This window comes from Pseudorasbora parva, chromosome 14 (assembly GCF_024679245.1).
Source record: "Pseudorasbora parva isolate DD20220531a chromosome 14, ASM2467924v1, whole genome shotgun sequence".
NCBI classification, from domain to species: domain Eukaryota; kingdom Metazoa; phylum Chordata; class Actinopteri; order Cypriniformes; family Gobionidae; genus Pseudorasbora; species Pseudorasbora parva.
The window spans coordinates 11,762,305-11,781,111 of NC_090185.1; the positions used below are offsets into that span (position 1 = coordinate 11,762,305).

Below are 18,807 nucleotides of genomic sequence, written 5' to 3' on the forward strand. Positions count from 1 at the left end.
TGATATTAGCCAGTGTTTGGGAACACGTCCTGAAGGCTGCAGGAGTGCGAGGAATGCTGGAGATCAGGCAGCTGGGGTGCAGCATGTGGCCATTGCTACAGGGGAGCTTCGAGGAAAGTGTGTGCGTGTGCGCGTGTGTTTCATGCCTGAGCATCTCCAACAGCTTGTCCCCTTGACAGAACTGACATTTCTCTCACTTTCTCCATCTTTCCTGCCATCCCTCGTCTCGCTGTGAGTGGAAAGTTGGTTTTGCGGGACTCAGAGAAGCTCCCGGAGCCGACCGCTGCGCTCCCGCTGCTGTCAGAGCTCATTATGCAAGCGCCGGTGTGCTTTGGCCCTCAGGGGCCGCTACAGTAACCCTGCGTAGAGGATGTCCACCGCTGCCGCTGATCTCACTGGTGCTACGGGGTGTTTGACAACACTGTGAATCGCAGGTCAGGACATGCCAAATTGGACCAGACACCTCGGCGAGGAGTGAGCGTATTAACTCGGTTTCATACCCTCGTCAGCTGACTACATAGATGACATCCCGCTGCCTTCTAAGAAAACTAATTTTGGCCTAAATAGAAGGCAGCATCACATGCGACCTTTAAAGAAGTCCCAGAATGCATTGAGATAGTGAAACAATTATCCAAGATGGCAGGCAAGTTGAGCAAAATATTTCATTCAGTGGACCATTTCTAATATATTAAAGGGGTGGTTCCATGTTTTTTTTCTAGGCTTGGTTGTGTTTATGCGGCGTAGTATAACAATTATTTTTTGAACGGCTGGTTTGCTTCCTGCTTCTATGAAGCCCATCCCTCCGAAAAACGCAATGGTCTTTGATTGGTTAGATGGTAAAATGTAGTTTCCTGTATTTTTATTGGCTGAAGTGCCAAGCACAGGTTGTCCGGAAACGCCACGGCCCTTCCCATTACAGGCAGAAGTCACATCTGCGGAGACTAGAGAGGGTTTATGATGTCACCAACCCAGGAAGAAGCTCATTGTAGTCCAAACCGGCCGTTTTTGTAGGCAATAAACTGCCGTAACTTTAAAAGACAATATCTCCGTTTGCATTGAACTTTCAGCGCTGTAACTTTGCAGATACTGTTCATGCTCAAGCAGCAACATTACACACTAACTAAAGTTAAAAAAGTGAAATCGCATGCAACCACGCTTTTAAAATAAACAATACTTAACTTTTGTAGTCCTAAAATACTATGATAAAAAAAACGGAAGCTTCAAAACTGTACTTAAAAATCCTGACAATACCAACAATGCCAGAGTGAAAACTAACACTTAATTACATTAAAAAGACAAACTAAACATATTAATAGAAATTGGAATGCGCAGACAAAACAAATTAAAATTGGAGGGTGAGCTGAGAGAAACTTTCATTAAATACCTATTAAAACTGGACCATTTCAAAATATGTTTTGTTAGCTTACCAACGTGAAGTCAAATGAATAGAAAACAATCATGAGTCAAGTCATTAGCTAGCAAGATGCAATCAACCGCCTTGACTGGGATCAAATGAACATTGAGTCACTAGCTTAGCATACGCTAACCACTGAGGGAATGACAGAGTGGCATAAACAACAACAGCATTTTAAACTATTAGCCTAAAGTGACATGTAAACATTACTATTTAGACAGATCATCCACTGCACGGCGCGACCAGTAAAGCTGCACAAAATTGCCATGCTAAACGCTGCTGAAGTCCTTCTTTAGCGAACTGTAAAACCTGTCTAAACCAAACACATACACAGTGCTGTAATCTACCTCTTCAGACCATCAAATTACAGCCAAACGGGAGTGCTAGCCAGGCACAAAGCAAAAGGTTAGGTTTGAAAATAGGTTTGTTGCTAACTTCAAAGAGCTCATGCGAGCGGCTGTCGGGTGAAGATGGCTTTCTAATGGGAAAATAGACACCAAGACCTCAAATGGCAAAGCAGCAGTGTGTCATTAAAGAGACTCGTGGCTGTTTACGCTAACACACACGCCTTCATTAACTGTCTGCAGAGGACGCACGCTGACATGCTAACAGAGACGTGTGTGTGTGCTGACATTAGGGGCGTAGTGACCATTCATTTATTGTGCCATTCTGCTAATGTCAGGCTAGTTGCCAACAAATTACTGACAATTTTGTATGGTGAAGGTTTTTATTCCTTCAGATTTTGTCTATAAGATGAGACAAAAACAACCGATCATAATAATTTATTAAGAACATTCTGTTGATGAAAATATCTGAGTGTTTCTAGAGTAGAATTGATTTTCAGATAGACTTCCTGCAGGTTACATCTTTATATCAGTGGGCGGTTGATTCACTCAAACGATTTATTTGATTCAGTTCATATGAGTGGGCCAATAAGTTATTCATTCAATGAATTAATTCAAAATCACTGATTCATTAAGGAACAAAACGAGACATACACTGAAAAAAGGTTTTCAAGCAGTACTTCATCCAATTAATAATTTATCTTTCAATTCAATTCACTATTATTTGTTTTATTTTTCAAGTAAATTTTTTTTAGTTCAAAACTTTGCTAAACCTAAATACTTTTCATTAAGAGTTCAACTAAGAAATATTTGTTTTGACGAATGTAAAGTTTTAAGGTTACACTCAGGCCCGCGCATGCGCATAAAACACAGATCTCGACCAGTTATCCGGCCGCGCTGTTCAAATCTACGATCGCAGAGCACTTCACTTTCCTGCTCCTGCAGACCTTCAACAGAGAAAACCAAGTTTCATCGTGGATAAACTCTGGTAAGTTAAACAACCATTTATTATGTGATGCTGTATTTAGTAGTTTGTTAATTGTATGCCAGACATTATGTAGCAGCTCTAACGTTACTGACTTTTCTCTTAGTTAAATTGTTAACTTGGTGTCAGGTAACGTCGTTCCTCAGTTTACATTAACTATAGTTAACGTAATTTACCATGTCGACGTTAATCATTGCCTGACCTATTGCTAAAGGGAACATAAGTAAGAAAATCATCAAATTTTACCATGGTAAACGTGAACGTTTAAGCGTTGAATTGAATATATCTTATGACAGCGCCATTTTTCACTCTGTTGAACGACTCTCCAGTCACTCATTAATATTTTTTTTAAGCTTCGTAAAATACTTTGGAATGATTATAAAAATAAATTATTGATGTTTTAACATTGTCTGTTCATGTAGACATTTTGTACGGCGCTTGCCTACATAACGTTAACGTTAGTAATGGCGCTGGAGACCAGACCACATGTCTGATGGCGATCAATTTCGAATAATTCGCGATCTTGCTCCTTACTCTACTTTAAGGTGAGACAGAGTATTAAATATTCCTTCCATTTTTTTACTGAAACTAAATATATTTTAATGTTACAGCTGATAGAACACTGGTGTGAATATGGCGTAATTATATTTACACAAAATACATATACATAACGTTATATACATATACATATATTACACACACACACACACACACACACAAGGGTATAAATACTTCGGACATGTAAATATGTCATTCACTTGTCAGGGTAAAATATGTGCTTGTCTGGAAAAAAATATTTTTTTTGTGTTCTGAAGCAATCAGCTTGGACATATTTAAAATCTGCATATTTGTGATATTTCCACCTTTTTATAAAGGGCATTTTACCTAATCTTATTAAATAAGATTTTTCTATGTTTAAATTTATAATTAAAATATAAAAACTAGAATAAGACACTATAGGGTTGTTACAAATCAAATTACATTTTTATTATTATTATCCACTATCAATTGCCCCTTAAAATAAATTCAGAATCATTCTTATATTTTGGTGATTCCCTAGTTATTTTTTGTTATTGACCTATTTATCAGCTTGTCCGGTCCGGCAAGTTAAATTCTTTCACTTGCCCTTAAAGAAATCCAGTTGCCCCAGACAAGCATTTATGTTAAGCCCTGAACACACACACACACACACACAATGAATGGGTCGACTGAACCAGTTATATACATCTTTACTATCTTTGCAGGATACTGACACTGCTACAAAGAGGGAGATTGTACTTAAATGTCTCGTCCTTAACATGGGAGAAGCAGTGGAGGACCTCATCAAAGATTTCCTGGTAAGGCAAGGTTACTTTAGAAATGTAAAAATGCTAGCTAAGGCTGTCCACTTTAAAGTTAGCTGTCAGACTGTTCAGATGTATGTCTGAAAACAGTCGGAACGCTAATTTCTTATAGAAAATATAGAAAAGTCCCATGTGCTGGTAAATTTTTGTGACTGTTAAAGGGGTGGTTGATGTATGATTTTACTTTTTTATTTTTATTTAGTTGTGTAATGTTGCTGTTTGAGCATAAACCAAATCTGCAATGTTTGTTTTAAGATAGTGTTTATTAAAGGGATAGGTCATCAAAAATTAAAATTTGGTGTTTATCTGCTTACCCCCAGGGCATCAGAGATATTGGTGACTTTGTTTCTTCAGTAGAACATAAATTACATTTTTTTTTTTAACTCCAACTGTTTCAGTGTGTCATTCGTTTAATGCATGTTAATGGGGTGTAATTCTATGAGAGTAAAAAATAAAAACATGCACCAACAACTTCATAATAAACCGTGCAACTCATAATACCTCAAATACAACACTATGTCCAACAGCCGTGAGTGTGCCATCTCTTCCACTGGGTGAGGTCAAAATACACAATATGGTTTATCTCAATGGGATACAAGCTGCGGAAGTCTCGCCCGTATTTCTACGCCATATCGTGTACATTTGACCTCGGTGAACAATGTGAACGATGGAGTACATAGTGTTGTATTTGAGGTAAAAAATATATAAATACTGTTCAGTTTCTCACACAAACCAATCATTTCGTGTCTTAAGACATCGTTTCGTCATGAGCCGCAGGGTTTTAGAACCAAATACATATGTTTGTGTCTGATTATTTTGACTCTAGTCCAGTTATAAAGAATATAACCACCCCCCTATATTATTTTCCAGGTTTCGGAGAAGGAAGGGGTCGAACAAATTCTCCAACAGGAAACCATGGCCATCTTCGTCATCAGAGATGCACAAGCTGTACCCAAAGACATTGGCATCATACTCGAGGGACAAGAGGTTCTGAGCAAGTTGGCATCAGTCGCAAATGCTGTTTCCATTCTCCTGGGCCTCCTTTATTCTCTCAATCTAGAGTATCCCAAGAGTTTGAAACTGACATTTGAATATATCCAGAAAGTCATCATGGAGCTAGACCCAAAAGGCATGTCCAACAAAGTGAGGAGGCTCTATGACCAGCTCTACAATTGTGCTTAATGAGGGGCTCCCAGTTTAAACCTGCAAGTTGCAGTACTACGTTCTGCAGCATTCTAAAAGCTGCTTGTTTACGAGACGGGACTTTTTAATTCCTGACTTTAACAATATTTGTTTTTACAGTTGGATAACATTTGTAGCCTAAAATACAATGAGAATTGAGATAGTGAGATGCTTTATACAGCTTGCATTTCCCTAATTCACTGCATTGTTCTCAATTTAAGGCTGTTTTCTTAGGGCAATGTTTGCCTACAAATCTGACCCTTAAATACTTTTGTGGATGTGAAAGTAAAAGTTAATAAATATAGATGCCTTAAATTATTGATGTGTTTTTGATTCATTTTAATAAGAATAACGGGAAAAAATGTTTGATTAAAACTATATTTTTATTTGTTTAAATTTATTTTTATTTGTTTAAATATATTCTATTAACTCAAATGAGAAATACTTGTTTAATTAAATCTATATCTATTTGATTGGATAAAGCAAATAATTTCTAATACATATTTCTTAAATGAGAAAACAACTGTTTAAATTAAATCTATATATTTTTGTTTAGATCAAAAATCTAATTTAAATTAATTAACTTTCTTCAACAAGAAAATTATACTTTGTGCCAAATTATATAAATTAGCTTTTAAAGACATAGAAAATATTGTTTAGGGCAAGTAATTTATTTTTCATTGGCTCAAGATATAAAATATAGATGTGAACCATTACCCTAAATTTTTTTAATTGGTTGAATGAAAATCTTTTTTCAGTGTACTACATTCGCCATGTAGAATTACATGCTATTATCATGTGGTCACTGTCATTCATAAATCCTCTCCCGAGGCCTCATGGGATAGTTAAGTGTCCAACATATGCATACTTCAGAATCTCGCCACAAGAAGTAGGACTGGGGACTCTGTTATGAATACTGTGAATTTCAACATTTGTCGCATACTGTTTTTCACCAACTATATAGTGGAGAATTATGTGATTTCAGATGCAGCCAGTGACAACCTTTATGAGTGAGTCACTGAATCATTCATTCAACCGATTCATCAAGGAACAAAATTAGTAACTGCTTTTCTGAGTGAGTTATTGAATCATTCATTCAACCAAATAGTTCTAATACACTGATTCATTGAGGAACAAAATGCGTAACTGCTTTTCTGAGTGAGTTACTGAATCATTCATTCAACCAATTAGTTCTAATTCACTGATTCATTGAGGAACAAAATGCGTAACTGCTTTTCTGAGTGAGTTACTGAATCATTCATTCAACCAATTAGTTCTAATTCACTGATTCATTGAGGAACAAAATGCGTAACTGCTTTTCTGAGTGAGTCACTGAATCATTCATTCAACCAATTAGTTCTAATTCACTGATTCATTGAGGAACAAAATGCTTAACTGCTTTTCTGAGTGAGTCACTGAATCATTCATTCAACCAATTAGTTCTAATTCATTGATTCATTGAGGAACAAAATGCGTAACTGCTTTTCTGAGTGAGTCACTGAATCATTCATTCAACCAATTAGTTCTAATTCACTGATTCATTGAGGAACAAAATGCGTAACTGCTTTTCTGAGTGAGTCACTGAATCATTCATTCAACCAATTAGTTCTAATTCACTGATTCATTGAGAAACAAAATGCGTAACTGCTTTTCTGAGTGAGTCACTGAATCATTCATTCAACCAATTAGTTCTAATTCACTGATTCATTGAGGAACAAAATGAGTGACTACTTTTCTGAGTGAGTTATTGAATCATTCATTCAACCAATTAGTTCTAATTCACTGATTCATTGAGAAACAAAATGCGTAACTGCTTTTCTGAGTGAGTCACTGAATCATTCATTCAACCAATTAGTTCTAATACACTGATTCATTGAGGAACAAAATGAGTGACTGCTTTTCTGAGTGAGTCACTGAATCATTCATTCAACCAATTAGTTCTAATTCACTGATTCATTGAGAAACAAAATGCGTAACTGCTTTTCTGAGTGAGTCACTGAATCATTCATTCAACCAATTAGTTCTAATTCACTGATTCATTGAGGAATAAAATGAGTGACTACTTTTCTGAGTGAGTTATTGAATCATTCATTCAACCAATTAGTTCTAATTCACTGATTCATTGAGAAACAAAATGCGTAACTGCTTTTCTGAGTGAGTCACTGAATCATTCATTCAACCAATTAGTTCTAATTCACTGATTCATTGAGGAATAAAATGAGTGACTACTTTTCTGAGTGAGTTATTGAATCATTCATTCAACCAATTAGTTCTAATACACTGATTCATTGAGGAACAAAATGAGTGACTGCTTTTCTGAGTGAGATATTGAATCATTCATTCAACCAATTAGTTCTAATACACGGATTCATTAACCACTTCAGCTCTGCAGCACATTTTGCATTTTTTTGAGAATTAGGAATATCTGAATTTAAAAGAGCACCCTACCCACATACATTGGAGTAAATTGATAAAAATGGTCTCATTTTACAGAAAAAACTCTAAATTTTAACACAGTGGTGGAATATTGCATATATTGTATCTATTCACAATCTTATAATAAACATAGATAAAAAATACATATTTTCATTTATTTTTAATTAATTTGTTATTTAAAAATCTTTATTTTTTTATCATTTTTTTGGGATCCAAGCTTTTGTGGAAGTTTCTGTTGATTCTATAATTTGGCACTAAACACAGGAAAAAAGAATTTTCTTGATATCTCCTTGAAAATAAAAGTTATTGAGATTTATCTGACCAAAGTGTCTAACAACTCCTACTCATCTCCATTGACATCAACTGGCCACTAGGAAATCGAAAAGAAGGCTCCGCCTCTTCAACTTTGTAAAGGGAGATCTTGGGCTCTGATTGGTCTTTAATCATGATCCACATGTCTATAAAGAGCTGAGATTCTCAGCTTTTCTGTAGCATGATGCAATATGTGATGACATCATCAAAAATCGTGGCTAACACCGACAATCAAAACTAGCAATAATAAGAGCATCACATGTTTTGATCTGGACATCGGTGACATTTTACAGTGTCATTTGGCCATACTTGCTCACAGACATGTAAAAATAGTCTCATTTTGAAGCAAACAACCTAAGGAACAAGCTAATATAGGGTTGAGGCTAGTAGCTTTACAACGAGTTTGTGATCCGAACAGGAATATGACTCATGTGTTTGCTTGTTCAAAGGAGTCATTTCCATCTTTGTGATTCTTTTGATTATACATTTACTGTAAACTATTGTATCGGTGAAATTAACTGCTCAGCGATATTCCTGAGGCCGATAGATTTCATTTGTTATATGACTTGTGTATTTTAGGTGTGTTTGTGTGATAAAAATATGAAATTTTATATTATTTGCATGATTTTCTCAAGGGGTGGTTGCTGCGGGGGGGTCGAATTCAGACCGTATTATTTTATTCTATGTAATATAAATGCAGAAGTGATTGGGTTATTAAGAAAGCTGAGGTTCTAATCTTTCAAATGATACCTTACATGTCTAGTTTTGTGGTGCGCAAGTTATAGATTTTTTAAAAAGATTATGATGATGCAATTTTGGACCCACCGGTGGGTCCAAGAGGGGGTGCAGAGCTGAAGTGGTTAAGGAAGAAAATGAGTGACTGCTTTTCTGAGTGAGTCATTGAATCATTCATTCAACCAATTCATTCAAACACACTGATTCATATTAAGGAACAAAATAACTGATTGCTTTTTTGAGTGAATCATTGAATTATTCATTCAACCGATTCATTCAAACACACTGATTCATTAAGGAACAAAATAAGTGACTGCTTTTCTGAGTGAGTCGTTGAATCATTCATTCAACCGATTCATTCAAACACACTGATTCATTCAAGATTTTAAAAAAGCTACCGTCTTTATAAGTGAGACAATGATTCATTCACTCAAATGCTTGTTCAACAACACGGATTCATTTAAAGACAAACTATCACTACTGCTTGAAGAATGTAACTAGCAATATTGCGTTTATAAATGTAAGTTAATCAATAGTAACTTGTAATCAAAAGAGTCTCTAAAACATGGTAAATTAGTGGGAAATGTTGGATAATGAAATTGTATAATGTTTACAATGTGCACAATGTTATTCTTATTGATTAAAATGAACTTTCCTCCAAGTCAAATTTATTAAAATAAACAAAATAGGGCCTATATAAAAGAGACATTCATAAAAATTGACAACCAGACGGCTCAAACAAACAGATAAATGTTTTGACAGCATTACTTTGAGCATATTAACCTATAAATTCATTTATTACAGTGTTTCCACATATTAGACTGGGCTACAAAACCATTATTAAGCCTTTAAATAATACCTCATATAATCCGTGGTGACGAGGCATACTTACAAAAGGCTTTAGCCTGCTTTCACATTCGCTTAATATCCGCATGTTTACAAGCTGATAAACGCGGCTCAATTAACACAACAACATGTCATATTTGCAGACATAATCCAAACATACGTTTAATAACAGAGGAGACAGACGAGATAAACCAAGCGGGTCATGGGGACGTCTCCGGGATGGAGTCCAGGATGATTATGGCACTCGTGCTCCGAGTTCAGCTAATATTCATCAAACAGCCGGCGGGCAGCGGGCCGCTCTGATTGGGTTATTTTCTGCTAACTAATGACCATTAGTCTCTGCGACTCTGCATTCATGTCTGCAAATATCCGCAGGCCGTCGGCATGCGCCGCTAAATCAAATTACATAATCTGCTGAGCTCAGAGAAACGAGAGGAATAAAAGGAGCGTGCGGAGATTATGCGAGCGATGCATGTGATGGAGTTTACGAGTCATGCGGCGTGAGTATAATTGGGGCCAAACTGGATAAACGGTCAGCGGGCACGGACACCGTCACCTCTCTGAAAACGCTCATTATTGTAGCAGTAAGCACAGCTAAGCGGGGTCACCTTCTGGATTAAATTGCTTTCCTTTAGCTTCTTATTAGCGAGCCGCTCCATCTGAGGGCGTTTTATATTCCGCTAAAGGCCCGGTCGAGCGCGTCAGAACGCGCGGCGCTGGTAATCAATGCTGTTGCAGATTAATTCATTTCAACACAGTGATTCTTGGGTAACGAAGAGTCTGGGCCTCATTTGATGGTCATTTGTTTGTATGAGCAATTGGACATCGCAGACAAATGAGTGCGTTAATTAATTGGAGTAATAAGGAGAAACACACAAACAAGCAAACACACACACACCAATCACGCATAACATTATGACCACCTAATATTGTGTTGATCCCCCTTTTACTGCCACAACAAGAATACAGTTTCCATGAAAGGGTGTACATGGTCTGCAACAATTCTTAGGAAGATGGCACATGTCAAAGTAACATCCACATGATGGCAGGACCCAAGGTTTCCCAGCAGAAGATTGCTCAAAGCATCACAAGCCTCTGTCGACTTGCAGAGTCGCACAGTGCATCCTGGTGCCATGTGTTCCCCAGATAAGCGACACACACACACCCAGTCATCCATATGATGTGAAATAAAATGTGATTCATCAGACCAGGCCACCTTCTTCCATTGCTCTGTGGTCCAGTTCTGATGCTCACGTGCCACTGTTGGCGCTTTCGGCGGGGTCAGGGGTCAGCATGGGCACCCTGTCTGGTCTGCTGCTCTGCAGCCCCATACACAACAAACTGTGACGCTCTGTGTATTCTGACACCTTTCTATCAGAACCAGCATTCACTTTGTGAGCAATTTGAGCGCCAGTAGCTCTTCTGTTTGATCGGACCACACGGACCAGCCTTCGCTCCCCACGTGCATCAATGAGCCTTGGCCGCCTATGACCCGGTTGCCGGTTCTCCATTGTTCCTTCCTTGGAGCACTTTTGATAGATACTGACCACTACAGACTGGGAACAGCCCACAAGAGCTGCAGTTTTGGAGATGCTCTGACCTAGTCGTCTAGCCATCTCAGTTTGGCCCTTTCAAACTCACTCAAATCCTTAAGTTTCCCATTTTTCTGCTTCTAACACATTAACTTTGAGGAAGACAGGTTCACTTGCTGCCTAATATATCCCACCCACTAACATCTTGGGAGTATAATCTTGGTTAAAACAACCAGATTTAAAGCAATTTGAGTTGAATTTCTACCCTGCACATTCCTCAAAGCACACAGCAGGGGTATCGAGGCCACACCATCTGCATGCACTGTGCATTCCTCCATATCCACATTTGATCAAAAATACTGAAAAAACTTACATTGTGACATATTACAATTTAAAATAATGGCTTTCTATTTTAATATACTGCTTCTGTGATCCAAAGCAGAATTTTCAGCATCATTACTGCAGTCTTCATTGTCACATGATCCTTCAGAAATCATTCAAATATGATGATTTATTAAACGTTTGGAAATAGCTGTGCTGCTTAATATGTTTTATAACTTGTGACACTTTTTTCAGGATAAAAAGTTAAAAAAGAAAAGCATTTATTTAAAATATAAATATTTTGTAACAATATACATTACCGTTTAAATGTTTGGGGTCAGTATTTTATCCTTTCTTTTTTTTTTTAAAGAAATTAATACTTTTATTCAGCAAGGATGTAGATGTTAAATTAATAAAAAAAATGATAGTAAATATTTCTTTACTGAATAAATACTGTTCTTTTTAACTTTTTATTAAATTAATTCTCAAAAAGGTATCACAGGTTAAAAAAAAATTCCAGTACTGTTTCCAACATCAGCATATTAGAACGATTTATGAAGGTCATGTGACACCAAAACACATGCATAACAATTCCTGCAATACAATTATATTTGTATTTTCACATATTTACTAAATTAGAAGTAACTAATTGGGAAATATTTCAATATGCAAAAATAAAAATAATAATAAACAAATCCTGTTAAGTTTCCAAATTGGAATAATTACAAAATTCCCATGAAGTTCCCTAGAAATTTTCTGAAAATTTACAGGACACTTTCTGACCTTTGTCAACCCTAATTAAAACACATTAAATAATAAGAAGAACCCTGGAATAACTAAATAATAGACAAAATTAATCATAAAATAAAACGTTTTAAGCCGAGATTTAGAAATTCCTAACAAATCTGCTAAACCGGGAGAAAATTCCAAAATTGTGAGGAATAAGATGAAACTTTTCCTGGTGTAGAGCTGGTGCTTTGGTTGTCAGAAGACAAAGAACTTATTTGAACTAGGCTCTGGCTCTAAACCAGCACTCAAACAGCCTTGGTGGAAAAGGGATATCTGAGAAGATCGGTTAGGTGTTAGAAGCTTGGCCAAGTACTGAGGAGCCAGATCAGTGCCTTATATGTAACGATAAGGACTTTAAAATCAACACGGTATCTAAAAGCGAGCCAATGCAACAACCCCAAAACGGGTTATATGGTCAACAACCCAGGCTCAAACAAGAAATCTAGCTTCTGAATTTTGCAGATATAGAAGTTTGTTAAAATAATATTTACAAACTTCAAGAAGAAGAGCAAAACAATAGCCTATACGTGAGAAAGCAAAAGAGTTAATCAACCTTTCAGCAACACAGAATGACAACATGGGTTTTAATATTTCTAAGATGGAAGAACGAGGTCTTAACATGTCCTACACAAAAGACTCTAAAGACAGGCTGGCATTAAAAATAACTCCAAAATCTTTTTATTTACTTTGTAAGTCCAAGGCTGAACAAACAAACAAACTAAAGAACAAGCATTACGCAGTTGATGGGGAGAGCCAAGAAGCATGACTTTTCAAGTATTCAACTATTCAAGCACAGGAAATGGTTAGATATCTTAGTCTCTGAAATAAAATTGGAAAGATGAAACATGTCCACATATTGACCATGTTTTGAGTGAATGTCTGGAATCTGGGTATCGTCAGCATAAAAAAGGTAGTTAAGGTCAGGAGATATTAATAGTTGACTAAGAGGGAAAATATAGGCCCTATCCCATATGGCACCCAAACACTCAAGGTCCACACTTTTGTGATGTAACGCCGCTTTGACTGTCAGGAAGAAGTCTGCTGCAGAGCTTTCAAAAGTTTGAGCTCCGCAAAAGTGTGCATGTTGACAGTCCGTGAGCACCCTTTTGAACCTAAAATGACAAATGGAAAACCCTACGGTCTCGTGGACATGCACACGAGGCAGCCATTGTAAGTCCACAAGACTGAAAGTGCATATGAAGTGTGTCATTTGGGACAGGGCCATAAATGCTAAAAAGCAAAGGACAGAGAACTGAACCCTGGGGGACACCCGTACTAATACATGATCTGTGACCATTCACAAAAACATACCTGCTGCTATCACTAAAACAGGACCTGAACCAGTCCAGAGTAAAATAATAAAAAAATGAATCAAAATTATGATACAAAATGATGAGTCGTTTCAACCCATGTTTGGGTCAGTGGTTTAAACTTTTAAAATTAAAATGTGAAACCCAACGGTTGGGTTGAAACAACACAGCATTTTTTTGTGTAGGTATACAATAACTGTGGAAATACGGATCATACACTGTAAAAAAAATTGGTTGTTTTTTGTTGGTTTCACTTAAAAAAATAAGTAACTGGTTGCCTTAAAATTTTGAGTTTATTGAAATTAAAAATTTGAGTTGATACAATGAAGGAAATTTGTTTAATAAATAGAAACTCAAAATATTTTTGTATCTGAACCGCATAAAAATGTGATAAATCATGAAAATAGCACTGTTTGGCATGTTTCACTGCGTCATCAGAAATAACACACACATAATTACACACTATGCTTAAAAAAATCTTTTAATATTTTAATAAAGGTTGTCAAATCTCAAAAAATGTTCATTGTATTAACTCAAAATTTCAATTTCAATGAACTCAAAATTTTAAGGCAACCAGGTCACTTTTTTTTCTAAATAATTTTTTACAGTGTGTATATCGATGTTGACTAAAATGCCCATGTTTCTGCTTATATCACTCCTCTTTTAGCAAAACAGACAACATGGAAAATATAGTCTGATTCAAATATAAATTAATTATGTGTGATAAGTTGCAAGTTATTACTTTTAGGGGTGTAACAATATATCGTATCACAAATTATTGCACTGTAAAAAAAATTGTTGGTTTTTGTTGGTTTAACTTAAAAAAGTAAGTAACCTGCTGCCTTAAAATTTTGAGTTTATTGAAATTAAAAATTTGAGTTGATACAATGAAGGAAATGTGTTTAATAAATAAAAAACTCAAAATATTATTGTATCTGAACCACATAAAAAATTTAATAAATCATGAAAATAGCACTATTTGGCATGTTTCACTGAGTCAACAGAAATAACACACACAATTACCCAATATGCTTACAAAATCTTTTAACAATATTTTAATAAAGGTTGTCTAATCTCAAAAAAATGTTCATTGTATTAACTCAAAATTTTAATTTCCATAAACTCAAAATTTTAGACAACCAGGTAACTTTTTTTCTAAATATTTTTTTACAGTGTGCAATACAATAACGCAACAATATGTATCATGGATAGTGACAATCTGTATTGTGTATAGCTCACTCTTAATAATACAACAGGGGACTATTTGTGGGTCTTGAAAACACCAAATGTCTTATTTCACCAGTTAAAAGTTAATTCTGTGTTTCAACTTCAGAATCATGAATATTTTTATTGTGTCTGCATTGCCCCAAGCCCAAGCCTATTAATTTCCACCCCCAATTTTAATACCAAATTTTGCATTTTAATCAACCGTACATTTCTTGTTAACCATTTACCATATGTCTTAGAGTATCACAATACTATCCTATCAGGATATTTATCGAATCGTGACGTAACATCTGTTTTTCACCTGCTGTCCATGATCAGACGTTACTTAGTATAAAGTGAGTCCGTGGATGTTTTTTGTGCTTGTTCTTCCTTCCTTCATATTGTAAGGATGAGACAAAAACAAGAACTTGTGATCTTGTGTTATGAGAGGGAATCTTCTATTTTAAGTCACATCTCAAACACACGCAGCCGTACCCTTGAGTAAACGCTCTGTTTGCTGACAGCATCAGTGTGTTCGCTTCCCAATGCCTGATTGTTTAACAAACGCTGGTAAACATTACTTCCCCTGCACCGGGCGCTGAAAATAGAGCCGAGTGTGTTTGTGCAATGTGTTTTAGCGTCCTTGACCTGTCCAATACTCACAGGCTAACAGAGCCGGATTGGTGTTGACCCTTCATAAGGAAGAGCTTGTAAACAGTTACTGTGTCTGAGGGTCGCGCGGGTTAACATCACTGAGTCAGCCTCTTGTGTTAGCTAGTTATCTGGCGGTTTGGTAGAGGCTCGGTTTCTGGAAATAAATCTTCCAGCAGGAGAGTCTGTCCCGGCTGCTCGGGCGCGACGACAAACGGCATTTTATCATGTTGAAGAGCGCTGGATATTAAAACAGACCAGTGCTAAATAATTTAGACTGTTTATCTCCCACTTATTCCATCATTGATTTTTCATTACTCTCTATTGTTGAGCGTACAGCAGCCTCACCGGACCAACACGCAAGAGATCTGAGATTTCATTACCATCTCTGTTAAAGGGCACTGTGTGCATATGCAGCTGTTTGACGGCCAATAATCGCAGGAGTAGGAAGCCAGAACCGGTTCTATCTAAGAAAGGAAACTGAAAATGGATGATTTATATCTTTCAGGTCATCTAACGGTCTCTATTCTTTATTGATTCGAGAGAACTCTTGCACCGCTATTTTGCATTAGTTTAGATGTGGGCGATATGCCAGTTAAACAGGTTATTTCATGTAAAATAATTATATTAAATCGCATAAAAGTTCTCTGTATGCCACACAAGGGTGTCCAAAATACAAAAACTGTGTGAAGGACAGGGTTCAAAATCAAAGAAAATGCTCTTTATGCTAATTAAAAACACAAAAAAACTGATTTCTTGCAATAATATTGAGTATGTATAATTTTATAAAAGCTGTTTTATTGTAATGATGTTTCATTCTGATTTATTCATTAAAATAAACATGAAATATGTACTGTTAATGTGGAAACTGGCGTAAAGAATGTAGTTTTTTAGGCATTATGAATACAATAATATCGATATGATACAAAAAACAAACATATTGATTCAACAATGAATAACACGAGCCAGTTACGTTTTGAACAATCTTTTAAGTTTCATGAGTTTCATCTTTTTAGGAGTCAGTTTTAATGTTCAAGACTATTATAGATTAGTGTTATTAATTTGGAATCTGTCATAAAGTTTGTTATTCTTCAGTCGTATGGCCGATATATGAGCACGTTCTTTTTAAATCAGTCTAAAAGACATGCGAGTCTTTCATTTGAATCATATGATTCACATTAATTTTTAAAAATGCTTAGTTATTTAGACTAAATAGACTAAAAATTTCAATAGACTAAAATTTAGACTAAAATTTTTGTTATTTTAACATTCAAGACTATTAAACTAAAAAACTAAATTGCATAAATTCCATCACATTTGTCTACACTGTAAAAATTGTTTTGTTGGTTTAACGTTAAAACGTAAGTAACCTGGTTGCCTTAAAATTTTGAGTTTGTTGAAATTAAAAATTTGAGGTGATACAATGAAGGAAATTTGTTTAATAAATAGAAACTCAAAATATTATTGTATCTGAACCACATAAAAATGTGATAAATCATGAAAATAGCACTATTTGGCATGTTTCACTGCGTCATCAGAAATAAAACACACAATTACCCAATATGCTTACAAAATCTTTAAATAATATTTTAATAAAGGTTGTTGAATCTCAAAAAATGTTCATTGTATTAACTGAATTATTTAATTTCAATTAACTCAAAATTTAAGGCAACCAGGTCACTTTTTTCTAAATAATTTTTTACAGTGTACTATTCATTTAGAAACTTTCATAGAGAACATTATTTCAGGTGTTTTGCCAATCACATCTTCCTAAAATTGTGTCAATCGTAAGAATTTTGTGTTAATAAATCTGTACAATTCTATATTAGCTGAACTATACTGCAAACATCAAACATATAATATGACAATTGTAGTCTGAATCACCAATGAGTGATTCTTACGCCTGAATGTCATTCGGTTCTGTTAAATGACTCAAATATGATGAGTTATTATTGTGAATCACAGATTCCTCATTATTTTCATCATATCTAATTTGAAAATAGCCACAAATAACTACATTTTAATTACTAAATTAATTATTTAAGAGCTTTTAATAATAAAAAAAGTAAAAAGTAACTAAAAATAGCATATATTTAGAACCATTGTTCGGTCATTTTTTATTGAAACGTTTGTTTGTTTTTTACTTCATCTCAGTGGTATGAAACTTGGTAAAGATTTTGGCATTTGCTGTTTTAACACACACACACACACACACACACACACACACACACACACACACACACACACACACACACACACACACACACACACACACACACACACACACACACACACACACACACACACGTTGGTCTATGTGGTTTACAGGGACTCTCCATAGGCGTAATGGTTTTTATACCGTACAAACTGTATTTTCTATCCCCTTACACTGCCCCTACCCCTAAACCTACCCATCACAGGAAACATTCTGCATTTTTACTTTCTAAAAAAACATAATTTAGTCTGTTTTTAAAGCTATTTGAAATATGAGGACATTTGAAATGTCAAATATCAAATGTCCTCATAAACCATAATTTATAGTGTTATACCAGTGTAATAATCATATAGTTATACAAATGTGTGTCCTCATAAACCACATAAACAGGCTCACACACACACACACACACACACACACACACACACACACACACACACACACACACACACACACACACACACACACACACACACACACACAATACACACACGGGTTGTGACGGTGAGGAAATTTTCCCACCGGTTAATCGACGTGTGACAACACCGCTAATAACAGTATCCCCGACGTGGGCTTTTAAAGCGCTAATTCTAAGCCGAAAGTAAAATGCGGCCGCTCGAACATTCACAATGGGGCGGAGCAAAGCGAGTGTTTTCAATGAATTCCTATGAGTGCACTGAAAACGAGCCAGTGGACACACACCGTGAATGACGGATCAACGATTGCGGCCGTGCCTTTTGGTTTAGAATTAGCGCCAATTCTCTTGAATGGTGGGTTCATTATTATATCATTCTTAATGAAAAACACAACAACAAAACTGTACAATGATAAACTCACTCCGTCGTCATCTTGTCAGACAGCTCCTCAACACTGTTCTATGTTCTCTAACTGAGCTAAATTATTATATTACCATACAAAAAATCTAAACGACCGAGCCACAGTGCGCAAGTGATCTGCCCACGTCTAGCATGACCTATCCGACGTGATTACGTAATCCGTTACGTAAATTACGTAACACCGCAAAGCAGCGCAACCTAGGTTAAAAGTATATACATTTATTATTATTTTTTTAGAAAATGGCCGATGGTTTTACTAGATAAGACCCTATTCCTCATCTGGGACCGTGTAGAGCCTCTGAAGCCCTTTGAAACTGCATTGATTTGGATCTTCAACATTTTGGTTGGCA

At 35.9% G+C, this 18,807-nt stretch overlaps 1 protein-coding gene and 1 long non-coding RNA gene across 2 annotated transcripts in view; one reads left to right on the forward strand and one right to left on the reverse strand.

The window, feature by feature from the left end:
- Positions 1 to 18,807, reverse strand: part of asic1b (acid-sensing (proton-gated) ion channel 1b) — a 248,612-nt gene that overhangs the window by 109,031 nt on the left and 120,774 nt on the right. The gene's annotated exons all lie outside the window — the stretch shown is intronic.
- Positions 2,449 to 4,972, forward strand: LOC137039421 (uncharacterized). The gene is made up of 3 exons (XR_010897647.1): positions 2,449 to 2,746; positions 3,988 to 4,080; positions 4,957 to 4,972. It is a non-coding gene; the product is annotated as an uncharacterized lncRNA (long non-coding RNA).